Below are 14,414 nucleotides of genomic sequence, written 5' to 3' on the forward strand. Positions count from 1 at the left end.
TAAAATGACAATTTGAACTTCTACTTTTCCGCATGTGCCTTACAGATCTTTTTTGCAGGAAATCTGCTCGAAGAAGAATTCCGGTTTGAAAAGAACGACAGGATATCGCAAATATGCTGCCCGCTGCTTTGCTCTTGTTAGTTCCTGTTGTCCTGTATCACTGTACTTGCATACATACCTTGTTCATTATGTGATAGCAGTATGCATGATAGCATGCTTATCAATTGTTCACTCCAAATTATCTGATCTGTATGAATGGTTACATTAGTGTAGAATATATCCAATGCCAATGATTTTTTAGCTCTGCATTGTTCTTGTAAGTACATGTTGTCCTTTATCAGTGTACTTGTTGTTCATGTACCATCACTCTGCAGCTTATTTTCCTTTGCCCTCCATTTTCTACACATCAGATCTATATTTACTCTTACCATAAGGTTGGTACTGAAGAAGTTTAGCTGCGCATTGCTCTTGGCTGTGCCTTTTGCCTGTATCGCTGCACATACATTTATAGCTACTTGGTTATGTAGCATCACTCTTCATCTTATCTTAAATATTCTAAATTTTTTCGTATGTTATCACATCTATATTTACTCTTAACAAAATGTAGAATAAATGAAATGCTTATGAAGAAGATTCTGTGGTAAACTTCTTGAATTGCCCCCCCATCAGCATGGACAAGGGCTTTATAGAGCCTGTCTTCACCAGTAATGTAAGTTTGTCCTTCTCAAGCCTTCAAACTTTGTTGTGTATATTTGGTTAGGCATGACTGCAACAGCTATTTATTTTTGGTGTTTGCATCAAATTGCATGTTTAAAGTTTATTATGTAGTTCATAAACAAAAGTTTGTCCTTCTCAATTTAAGTTTTCAGTTGTACAACCAAGTTCCTTCTTCATACCATGTAAATTAAACTATACAGAGCAAGTGATCTTCTTTTGCACTGCATGTATGCTTCTGTTCTTCATCCGTAATCCAGTGGTGTGGTGAACCTACCCACTACAACAAAATGTCATATTCTGCAAATGTCTTAACTATGAACAATGTCATATCATTCTACTATTATTTAAACCGTCTCTTTATTTGCCAATTTGAAATGGGATAAATTGACGGCACACTAACCATTGATACTTATGAGTTCTTGATCTGTAATCCAGTGGTGTCGTGAAGCTGCCAACCCCTTCACAATGTCATTTCATGCCATGTCTTGACCTGAACAATACCATATTGTGTTAATGCAATTTTAAACTGTGTCACTTTATTCGTCAGTAAGAAATGTGATGAATTGTCAGCACTGATACTTTTATGTGCTAAACCTGTCATCTGTCTGCTTGTTTATCTTTCAGAGTGAGGAAGATATAAGTGTTGAACAAGCGCAGTCTCATCATCTTGCTCAGGTGGTTGCGCTGCAGCTCGCCAGCAGGGCTAACCTTTCTTGAACTCTATTGAAGTGCTGTCGGTTTTGTATATTATTTTTTCGGCGTGTTTATTTGCACTGGTGGCGATCTTTGATGCCCAGTGTATGTAATCTACTGTCTGCTTGTGCTTTATTATCATAGTGGCGAACTTTGATGCCCAGTGGATGTAATATGCCGCAATTTCTTTATTGTATAGTCTAGGTTTTTTCTTATTCACGATGCTGCAATTATTTTACTGTATATATATCCTGTCTTCGCAGTAAACCGGCCAAACCGTAAAATTACGGTACATAATCGGGCCGTAATGCAATCACGATGTATGATCCGCATCATGGGCCTCGTCAAACTGGCCCACTAGTAGATTCGGGCCTTTAATAGGCCGAGTAACCCCCGGCCCTCTTTTCGCAAGAAAACTCAACGGGCTTTTAGGAGGCTGAGAAGTAGGTTGGGCCTGAAACGTGCCGAACAGCTCACGGGCCGGCAGCAGCCCGAAATGGACCCCGGCCCATGATTGTGCAAATCAAATCACGGGCTTTTAACAGGCCAAAATTGTCTCGGTCCTTGTTTGGCCCAATCAGATATCGGCTGCGAGCAGGCCAGATGCAAACCGGGCCGTAGTTAGGCCCAACTATATGACGGGCTTTTAACAGGCCGAAATTAATATAGGGCCAAAATGTTAAACGGGCCCTTAACAGGCCGAAACTAATATCAGGCCGAATTACTAAATGGGCCTTTAGCAAGTGGGCCCAAAAGCATAGCCTCCAGTTAACGGGCCCAATCTGATATGGGCCATAATTGAGGCCAAAGCCTCTTAAAGGGCCGGACCTGATCTGGGCCGTGATTTGGCCCAGAACATGGGAGGCTTTTAACGGGCCGGATCTCATATGGGCCATTATTAGGCCCGGAACATGGCAGGCCATTAATGGACCGGATCAATATGGGCCGGCATTTGGCCCAAAACATGGCAGCCAGTTAATGGGCCGGCCTACTAGGGTCCTCAAAATCTTGTGGGCATACAGCTAGGCCGGCCCATTAGTGTCGGCGAAATCTCGTGGGCCTTTAGCTAGGCCGGCCCATTATGATCCACAAGAATTTTGTGGGCCTTTACCTGGGCTGGCCCATTATGGCAGACAAAAATCTTGTGGGCCTTTACCTGGGCCGGCCCATTATGGCCCGCGAAATCTTGTGGGCCTTTAGCTGGGCCAGCCCATTATGGTCCGCAAAATCTCGTGGGCCTTTAGCTGGGCCGGCCCATTATGGTCCGCAAAATCTTGTGGGCCTTTAGTTGGGCCGGCCCATTTAAACTTGATGGGCCGTGCCACGTGCCGACGTATCATAGGCGCCTTCTGTCCAATGAGTGGATGACATCTGTCCCAACGATAAGCCGACACGTGTTTCCTCCAGCCAATGATGATTTTACACGTGGAAAATCCCCATTGGTCGCGGCTGTTAACGGGTTATCGGATCCAAAACCTGACCCGATAGCTTAACGGCGTTCCATTACGGTGGATGCCACGTGTCGGTCACCCTTGACGAAAGCACTTCTGTGACGCGCGATTTATCGTCATGGAAGTGGACACTTCCGTGATGATAATTTTGGTAATGTCATGGAACACTTCTACGACAGCACAGGTATGACTATCTTGATTCTGTCATAAATTTGTCATGGATGTACATGCATGACAAAAAACGCGACCTACTGTGACAAACACGTATCATCACGGAAGTGTATTTTTTTGTAGTGTATATAGTTTTTGCTCTAGTGCTTCACTTATATCTTTTAGAGCACAGTGGTGGATTTGTTTTATAGAAACACTACGGGAAACAGCTAATTTGCCGTCAGGGGGCATCTTTGCCGTCAGATTTTCGTCGGGCAGATGACAAAGAAAGGGTTTGCCGTCATCTGCAGACGGCAAAGAAAAACTAACGGTGAAATATACTTTGCCGTCAGCGAAAAAAATACAGACAGCAAATAACTCACTTTGCCCTCTAAAAAAAGAAACACAAACGGCAAAGATATTTGCCGTCTGCGCAATTTAGTACATACGGCAAAGAGCTCACTTTGCCGTCTGTAAGAAAAAACACAAAGGGCAAATATCTTTGCCGTCTGTGTTTTTTATTACAAACGGCAAAGAGAGCTCTTTGCCGTCTGTAATATAAAACGCAGATGGCAAAGAAGAAGCACATCACGTGGATCGGTCCCACGGATCGATGATGTGGGGTGATCTGGTCCACCCAGTGTGCACTTCCACGATGGGCAGCCCAACCCAACGATCTCTCTCTCCCTTACCCACGATCTCTCTCTCTCCCACGTGACTTTGTCTCCCACGTACCCATCTCTCTCTCTCTTACGGGCACACTACAACGGCAAGATCAAGCGGCGCAGGCGAGGAGAGAAAGAGACGCGGGCGGCACGGCATGGGCCGACGAGCTCTGGCGCCTCCTCCCTCTAGCGCCTCCTTCCTCCGACGCATCCTCACTCCGGTGAGCAGTGCGGCGCGGCCTCCTCCCTCTGACGACTCCTCCCTCCGGCGAGCAGCGCGAGCGGCATGGCACGGACCGGTGAGCAGCGCGGCGCGGCATCCTCCCCCTGAATCCTCCTCCCTCCAGCGCCTCCTCTCTCCGGCGAGCAGCGCGGGCGGCGCGGCACGGGCTGGTGAGCAGCGCGGTCTAATCCCTCCGGCGCCTCCTCACTCCGGCAAGTAGCGCGGGCAGCGCGGGCAGGTGTGGAGCGCAGCCTCCTCCCTTCGGCGCCTCCTCACTCCGGCGAGCATTGCGGGCTGTGCGGCCTCCTCCCTCCGGCGCCTCCTCACTCCGGCAAGCAGCACAACCTCCTTCATCCGGCACCACCTCACTCCGGCATGGCCTCCTCCTCTCCCTCCGTCGCGTGAACTCCCTCCAGCAGCGGCCAGCGAGATCCTTTTCTCAGGACGAGGTCGGGCGCGGCCAGCAGCTCTGCTCCGGCGAGGTCAACCTCTGCTCCGGCGAACTCTGGACGAGATGCTCTGGACGTGCAGGGGGAAGGCCCAATCAGGGGGCGTCTTAACCGCCTCGCTCCACCGGCCACCGCTGGCCGCATCGGCTTCTGCCCTTCATACTCGGAAGTTGGTCATGCAAGCTTTGGGGTGAACTTGGCAGCCCTGTGTAATCTGATTTTTTTTGTCTTCATAGATGATTGTTAGACTATTGAGTGATTGATTGTGAAACTACTAGCAATAGGCAAAAATGCAAGTGAAGATTTTGCCTACGCCTTGTTATTAGCTGTTTTTATAATGAGCAAAAAGATCCTACGCCTTCGACCATCTAGGGCCACTGTACCTGGACTATTGTTACCTATATTTTTTATTAAATAATAAAAACTTATTTGCCGTCTGGAATGTATGAGGCTGACGGCAAAGGCATAGTCTAGCTGACGGCAAAGATTGTTTTCTTTGCTGTCTGCTACTACTGGGCTTGATGGCAAAGAGAAAGTTGGCTGACGGCAAAGTCTTTGCCGTCTTCCCTATGAAAAGCTGACGGCAAAGTATTCTTTGCCGACTTATCTTTGCCGTCTGAGTTTGCCGTCTGCATCCTGACGGCAAAATCTAGGTCTTTGCCGTATGGAATTCACAGACGGCAAATTACCTGTTTCCTGTAGTGAAACTATTGATCTCTCATGCTTCACTGAGATTATTTTGAGAGTCTTAATTAGCATGGTAATTTGCTTAAATAATCCTAATATGCTAGGTATTCAAGAATAGTAAAAACTTTCTTATGAGTGTGTTGAATACTAAGAGAAGTTTGATGCTTGATGATTGTTTTGAGACATGGAGGTAGTGATATTAAAGTTGTGCTAGTTGAGTAGTTGTGAATTTGAGAAATACTTGTGTTGAAGTTTGCAAGTCCCGTAGCATGCACGTATGGTAAACGTTATGTAACAAATTTGAAACATGAGTTGTTCTTTCATTGTCCTCCTTATGAGTGGAGGTCGGGGACGAGCGATGGTCTTTTCCTACCAATATATCCCCCTACGAGCATGCGCGTACTGCTTGGTTTTTGATGACTTGTAGATTTTTGCAATAAGTATGTGAGTTCTTTATGACTAATGTTGAGTCCATGGATTATACGCACTCTCACATTTCCATCATTGCTAGCCTCTTCGGTACCGTGCATTGCCCTTTCTCACATTGAGAGTTGGTGCAAACTTCGTCGGTGCATGCAAACCCCGTGATATGATAAGCTCTTTCACACATAAACCTCCTTATATCTTCCTCAAAACAGCCACCATACCTACCTATTATGGCATTTCCATAGCCATTCCGAGATATATTTGTTGGGGAACGTAGCAGAAATTCAAAATTTTCTACGCATCACCAAGATCAATCTATGGAGTAATCTAGCAACGAGGGGAAGGGGAGTGCATCTACATACCCTTATAGATCGCGATGCGGAAGCGTTGCAAGAACACGGATGAGGGAGTTGTACTCGTAGCGATTCAGATCGCGGCTGATTCCGATCTAAGCACCAAAGAACGGTGCCTCCGCGTTCAACACACGTGCAGCCCGGTGACGTCTCCCACGCCTTGATCCAGCAAGGAGAGAGGGAGAGGTTGGGGAAGACTCCATCCAGCAGCAGCACGACGGCGTGGTGGTGATGGAGGAGCGTGGCAATCCCGCAGGGCTTCGCCAAGCACCGCGTGAGAGGAGGAGGAGGGAGAGGGGTAGGGCTGCACCGAAAGAGAGACGTTCTCGTGTGTCTTGGGCAGCCCAAACCTCAACTATATATAGGGGGGGAGGGGGCTGCGCCCCCCTCTAGGGTTCCCACCCCAAGAGGAGGCGGCCAGCCCTAGATCCCATCAAGGGGGGCGGCCAAGGGGAGGAGAGGGGGGGGGGGGCGCCCCACTAGATGGGCCCTAAGGCCCATCTGGACCTAGGGTTTGCCCCCTCCCACTCTCCCATGCGCCTTGGGCCTTGGTGGGGGGGCGCACCAGCCCACCTGGGGCTGGTACCCTCCCACACTTGGCCCACGCAGCCTTCTGGGGCTGGTGGCCCCACTTGGTGGACCCCCGGGACCCTCCCGGTGGTCCCGGTACATTACCGATATCACCTGAAACTTTTCCGGTGACCAAAACAGGACTTCCCATATATAAATCTTTACCTCCGGACCATTCCGGAACTCCTCGTGACGTCCGGGATCTCATCTGGGACTCCGAACAACATTTGGTAACCACGTACATACTTTCCCTATAACCCTAGCGTCATCGAACCTTAAGTGTGTAGACCCTACGGGTTCGGGAACCATGCAGACATGACCGAGACGTTCTCCGGTCAATAACCAACAGCGGGATCTGGATACCCATGTTGGCTCCCACATGTTCCACGATGATCTCATCGGATGAACCACGATGTCGGGGATTCAATCAATCCCGTATGCAATTCCCTTTGTCTATCGATATGTTACTTGCCCGATATTCGATCGTCGGTATCCCTATACCTTGTTCAATCTCGTTACCGGCAAGTCTCTTTACTCGTTCCGTAACTCACATCATCCCGTGATCAACTCCTTGGTCACATTGTGCACATTATGATGATGTCCTACCGAGTGGGCCCAGAGGTACCTCTCCGTTTACACGGAGTGACAAATCCCAGTCTCGATTCGTGCCAACCCAACAGACACTTTCGGAGATACCTGTAGTGCACCTTTATAGCCACCCAGTTACGTTGTGACGTTTGGTACACCCAAAGCATTCCTACGGTATCCGGGAGTTGCACAATCTCATGGTCTAAGGAAATGATACTTGACATTAGAAAAGCTCTGAGCAAACGAACTACACGATCTTGTGCTAGGCTTAGGATTGGGTCTTGTCCATCACATCATTCTCCTAATGATGTGATCCCGTTATCAACGACATCCAATGTCCATGGTCAGGAAACCGTAACCATCTATTGATCAACGAGCTAGTCAACTAGAGGCTTACTAGGGACATTGTGTTGTCTATGTATCCACACATGTATCTGAGTTTCCTATCAATACAATTCTAGCATGGATAATAAACGATTATCATGAACACGGAAATATAATAATAACCTATTTATTATTGCCTCTAGGGCATATTTCCAACAGTCTCCCACTTGCACTAGAGTCAATAATCTAGTCCACATCACCATGTGATTAACACTCATAGGTCACATCACCATGTGACCAACATCCAAAGAGTTCACTAGAGTCAACAATCTAGTTCACATCACTATGTGATTAACACTCAATGTGTTCTAGTTTGATCATGTTATGCTCGTGAGAGAGGTTATTGGTCAACGGGTCTGAACCTTTCAGATCCGTGTGTGCTTTACGAATATCTATGTCATCTTGTGGATGCTACCACATGCTATTTGGAGCCATTTCAAATAATTGCTCTACTATACGAATCCGGTTTACTACTCAGAGTCACCCGGATTAGTGTCAAAGTTCGCATCGACGTAACCTTTACGACGAACTCCTTTTCACCTCCATAATCGAGAAAATTCCTTAGTCCACTAGATTCTAAGGATAAGTTCGACCGCTGTCATGTGATCCATTTCCGGATCACTATTGTACCCCTTGACCAACTCATGGCAAGGCACACTTCATGTGCGGTACACAGCATAGCATACTGTAGAGCCTACGTCCAAAGCATAGGGGATGACCTTCGTCCTTTCTCTCTCTTCTGCTGTGGTCAGGTCTTGAGTCTTACTCAATACTCACACCTTGTAACACAGCCAAGAACTCCTTCTTTGCTGATCTATTTGAACTCTTTCAAAATCATGTCAAGGTGTGCGTTCTTTGAAAGTATCATCGGGCGTCTTGATCTATCTCTATAGATCTTGATGCCCAACATGTAAGCAGCTTTTATCCAGGTCTTCCTTTGAAAAACTCCTTTCAAACAACCCTTTATGCTTTCCAGAAATTTTACATCATTTCGGATCAACAATATGTCATTCACATATACTTATCAGAAATGTTGTAGCGCTCCCACTCACTTTATTGTAAATACAAATTTCTAACAAACTTTGTATAAACCCAAAAACTTTGATCACTCCATCAAAGTGTATATTCTGACTCCGAGATGCTTGCTCTAATCCATGGAAGGATTGCTGGAGCTAGCATACCTTTTAGCATCCTTAGGATCGACAAAACCTTTCTGATTGTATCACATACAACCTTTCCTTACGAAAACTGGTAAGGAAACTTGTTTTGACATCCATCTGCCAGATTTCATAAATGCAGCTAATGCTAACATGATTCTGACGGACTTAAGCGTCGCTACGGATGAGAAAATCTCTTCGTAGTCAACTCCTTGAACTTGTGAAAATACTCTTTGCCACAAGTCGAGCTTCATAGACGGTAACCTTACCGTCCACGTTCGTCTTCTTCTTAAAGATCCATTTATCTCGGATTTCATGGCTTCTAACCATTTGTCGGAATATGGGCCCACCATCGCTTCTCCATAGCTCGTAGGTTCATTCTTGTCTAACAACATGACTTTCAAGACTGGATCACGTACCACTCTGAAGTAGCACGCATCCTCGTCGTCCTACGAGGTTTGGTAGTGACTTGATCCGAAGTTTCATGATCACTATCACAAGCTTCCACTTCAATTGGTGTAGGTGCCACAGGAACAACTTCCTGTGCCCTGCTACACACTAGTTGAAGTGACGGTTCAATAACCTTATCAAGTCTCCACCATCCTCCCACTCAATTCTTTCGAGAGAAACTTTTCCTCGAGAAAGGACTCGTTTCTAGAAGCAATTACTTTTGCTTCCAGATCTGAAATAGGAGGTATACCCAACTGTTTTGGGTTTTCTATGAAGATGCATTTATCCGCTTTGGGTTCGAGCTTATCAGCCTGAAACATTTTTTTCACATAAGCGTCGCAGCCCCAAACTTTTAAGAAACGACAACTTAGGTTTCTCTAAACGGTGTCGTCTCAACGGAATTGCGTGGTGCCCCTTTTAAAGTGAATGCGGTTATCTCTAATGCCTAACCCATAAACGATAGTGGTAATTTCGATAAGAGACATCATGGTATGCACCATATCCAATAGGGTGCAGTTATGATGTTCGGACACACCATCACACTATGGTGTTCCAGGTGGTATTAATTGTGAAACACTTTCCACAATGTCTTAATTGTGTGCCAAACTCGTAATCTCAGATACTCATCTCTATGATCATATCACAGACATTTTATCCTCTTGTCACGACGATCTTCAACCTCACTCTGAAATTACTTGAACCTTTCAATAATTCAGACTTGTGTTTCATCAAGTAAATACACTCAGCATCTACTCAAATCATCTGTGAAGTAAGAACATAGCGATATCCACTGCATGCCTCAGTACTCATTGGACTGCATACATCAAAATGTATTACTTCCAATAAGTTGCTCTCTTGTCCCATCTTACTGAAAACGAGGCCTTTCAGTCATCTTGCCCATGTGGTATGATTTGCATGTCTCAAGTGATTCAAAATCAAGTGAGTCCAAACGATCCATCTGCATGGAGTTTCTTCATGCATATATACCAATAGACATGGTACGCATGTCTCAATCTTTTCAAAAACGAGTGAGTCCAAAGATCCATCTACATGGAGCTTCTTCATGCGTTCTACACCAATATGACTCAAGTGGCAGTGCCACAAGTATGTGCTACTATCATTACTATCTTATATCTTTTGGCACAAACATGTGTATCACTGCGATCGAGATTCATTTTAGGTGCAAGACCATTGAAGGTATTATTCAAATAAACAGAGTAACCATTATTCTCCTTAAATGAATAACCGTATTGCGATAAACATAATCCAATCATGTTCAACGCAAACACCAAATCTCGATAGTAGAGGGAGCATGCGATGCTTGATCACATCAACCTTGGAAACACTTCCAACGCACATCGTCATCTCACCTTTATCTAGTCTCCATTTATTCCGCAGCTTTTATTTCGAGTTACTAAAACTTAGCAACCGAACCGTTATCTAATACCCTGGTGCTGCTAGGAGTACTAGTAAAGTACACATTCATATAACGTATATCCAATATACTTCTGTCGACCTTGCCTGCCTTCTCATCTACCAAGTATCTAGGGTAGTACTGCTTCAGTGACCGTTCCCCTCATTACAGAAGCACTTAGTCTCGGGTTTGGGTTCAACCTTGGGTTTCTTCACTAGAGCAGCAACTAATTTGCCGTTTAATGAAGTATTCCTTCTTGCCCTTGCCCTTCCAGAAACTAGTGGTTTTACTAACCATCAACAATTGATGCTCCTTCTTGATTTCTACTCTCGCGGTGTCAAACATCGCGAATAGCTCAAGGATCATCATGTTTATCCCTGATATGTTATAGGTCATCACGAAGCTCTACTAGCTTGGTGGCAGTGACTATGGAGAACCATCACTATCTCATCTGGGAGATTAACTCCCACTCGATTCAAGTGATTGTGGCACTCAGACAATCTGAGCACATGCTCAACGATTGAGCTCTTCTCCCTTAGTCTGCAGACTCAAGAAACTTGTCAGAGGTCTCATACCTCCTGACGTGGGCACTAGTCTGAAATCCCAATTTCAATCTTCGGAACATCTCATATGTTCTGCAACGTTTCAGAAACGTCTTTGGTGCCACAATTCTAAACCGTTAGCATTACGCACTGAACTATCACGTAGTCATCAAAACGTGTATGTCAGATGTTTCGTAACATCTACAGACGACGCTGAGGCCAGCACACCGAGCGGTGCATTAAGGACATAAGCCTTCTGTGCAGCAATGAGGACAATCCTCAGTTTACGGACCCAGCCCGCATAATTGCTACTACCAACTTTCAACTAAATTTTCTCTAGGAACATATCTTAACCAGTAGAACTAAAGCGCAATGACATAATTTGTAAAGACCTTTTGACTATGTTCATTATAATGAAGCTCATCTGATTATGAACTCCCACTCAGATGAGACATCCCTCTAGTCATCTAAGTGATACATGATCCGAGTCAAACTAGGCCGTGTCCGATCATCACGTGAGACGGACTAGTCATCATCGGTGAACATCTCCATGTTGATTGTATCTTCTATACGACTCATGCTCGACCTTTCGGTATCTTGTGTTCCGAGGCCATGTCTGTACATGCTAGGCTCGTCAAGTCAACCTAAGTGTTTTGCATGTGTTCCGAGGCCATGTCTGTACATGCCAGGCTCGTCAACACCCGTTGTATTCGAACGTTAGAATCTATCACACCCGATCATCACGTGGTGCTTCGAAACAACGAACCTTCGCAACGGTGCACAGTTAGGGGAAACACGTCTCTTGAAATTTTAGTGAGGGATCATCTTACTTACTACCGTCGTTCTAAGCAAATAAGATGCATAACATGATAAACATCACATGCAATCAAATAGTGACATGATATGGTCAATATCATTTTGCTCCTTTGATCTCCATCTTCGGGGCACCATGATCATCTTTGTCACCGGCATGACACCATGATCTCCACCATCATGATCTCCATCATTGTGTCTTCATGAAGTTGTCACGCCAACGATTACTTCTACTTCTATGGCTAACGCGCTTAGCAATAAAGTAAAGTAATTTACATGGCGTTATTCAATGACACGCAGGTCATACAAAAATAAAGACAACTCTTATGGCTCCTGCCGGTTGTCATACTCATCGACATGCAAGTCGTGATTCCTATTACAAGAATATGATCAATCTCATACATCACATATATCATTCATCACATCTTCTGGCCATATCACATCACATAGCACATGCTGCAAAAACAAGTTAGACGTCCTCTAATTGTTGTTGCAAGTTTTTACGTGGCTTGTATAGGTTTCTAGCAAGAACGTTTCTTACCTACGTAAAACCACAACGTGATATGCCAATTTCTATTTACCCTTCATATGGACCCTTTTCATCGAATCCGTTCCGACTAAAGTGGGAGAGACAGACACCCGCTAGCCACCTTATGCAACTAGTGCATGTCAGTCGGTGGAACCTATCTCACGTAAGCGTACGTGTAAGGTCGGTCCGGGCCGCTTCATCCCACAATGCCGCCGAAACAAGATAAGACTAGTAGCGCAAGAAGAATTGGCAACATCTACGCCCACAACTGCTTTGTGTTCTACTCGTGCATAGAAACTACGCATAGACCTAGCTCATGATGCCACTGTTGGGTAACGTAGCAGAAATTCAAAATTTTCTACGCATCACCAAGATCAATCTATGGAGTAATCTAGCAACGAGGGGAAGGGGAGTGCATCTACATACCCTTGTAGATCGCGATGAGGAAGCCCTAGATCCCATCAAGGGGGGCGGCCAAGGGGAGGAGAGGGGGGGGGGGGGCGCTCCACTAGATGGGCCCTAAGGCCCATCTGGGCCTAGGGTTTGCCCCCTCCCACTCTCCCATGCGCCTTGGGCCTTGGTGGGGGGCGCACCAGCCCACCTGGGGCTGGTCCCCTCCCACACTTAGCCCACGCAGCCTTCTGGGGCTGGTGGCCCCACTTGGTGGACCCCCGGGACCCTCCCGGTGGTCCCGGTACATTACCGATATCACCTGAAACTTTTCCGGTGACCAAAACAGGACTTCCCATATATAAATCTTTACCTCCGGACCATTCCGGAACTCCTCGTGACGTCCGGGATCTCATCCGGGACTCCGAACAACATTCGGTAACCACGTACATACTTTCCCTATAACCCTAGCGTCATCGAACCTTAAGTGTGTAGACCCTACGGGTTCGGGAACCATGCAGACATGACCGAGACGTTCTCCGGTCAATAACCAACAGCGGGATCTGGATACCCATGTTGGCTCCCACATGTTCCACGATGATCTCATCGGATGAACCACGATGTCGGGGATTCAATCAATCCCGTATGCAATTCCCTTTGTCTATCGATATGTTACTTGCCCGAGATTCGATCGTCGGTATCCCTATACCTTGTTCAATCTCGTTACCGGCAAGTCTCTTTACTCGTTCCGTAACTCACATCATCCCGTGATCAACATCTTGGTCACATTGTGCACATTCTGATGATGGCGTACCGAGTGGGCCTAGAGGTACCTCTCCGTTTACACGGAGTGACAAATCCCAGTCTCGATTCGTGCCAACCCAACAGACACTTTCGGAGATACCTGTAGTGCAACTTTATAGCCACCCAGTTACGTTGTGACATTTGGTACACCCAAAGCATTCCTACGGTATCCGGGAGTTGCACAATCTCATGGTCTAAGGAAATGATACTTGACATTAGAAAAGCTCTGAGCAAACGAACTACACGATCTTGTGCTAGGCTTAGGATTGGGTCTTGTCCATCACATCATTCTCCTAATGATGTGATCCCGTTGTCAACGACATCCAATGTCCATGGTCAGGAACCGTAACCATCTATTGATCAGCGAGCTAGTCAACTAGAGGCTTACTAGGGACATTGTGTTGTCTATGTATCCACACATGTATCTGAGTTTCCTATCAATACAATTCTATCATGGATAATAAACGATTATCATGAACAAGGAAATATAATAATAACCTATTTATTATTGCCTCTAGGGCATATTTCCAACAATATTGCCATGCAACTTTCCACCATTCCTTTTATCATGACACATTCATCATTGTCATATTGCTTTGGATGATCATGTAGTTGACATAGTATTTGTGGCAAAGCCACCATTCATAATTCTTTCATACATGTCACTCTTGGTTCATTGCATATCCCGGTACACCGCCGGAGGCATTCATATAGAGTCATACTTTGTTCTAGTATCGAGTTGTAACCATTGAGTTGTAAATAAATAGAAGTGTGATGATCATCATTTTCTAGAGCATTGTCCCAAGTGAGGAAAAAAAGAGAAAGGCCATAAAAAAGAGAAGGCCCAAAAAAAATGAGAGAAAAAGAGAGAAGGGACAATGTTACTATCCTTTTACCACACTTGTGCATCAAAGTAGCACCATGATCTTCATAATAGAGAGTCTCTTGTTTTGTCACTT

The sequence above is a fragment of the Aegilops tauschii genome, chromosome 7 (genome assembly GCF_002575655.3).
Source record: "Aegilops tauschii subsp. strangulata cultivar AL8/78 chromosome 7, Aet v6.0, whole genome shotgun sequence".
Taxonomy (NCBI): domain Eukaryota; kingdom Viridiplantae; phylum Streptophyta; class Magnoliopsida; order Poales; family Poaceae; genus Aegilops; species Aegilops tauschii.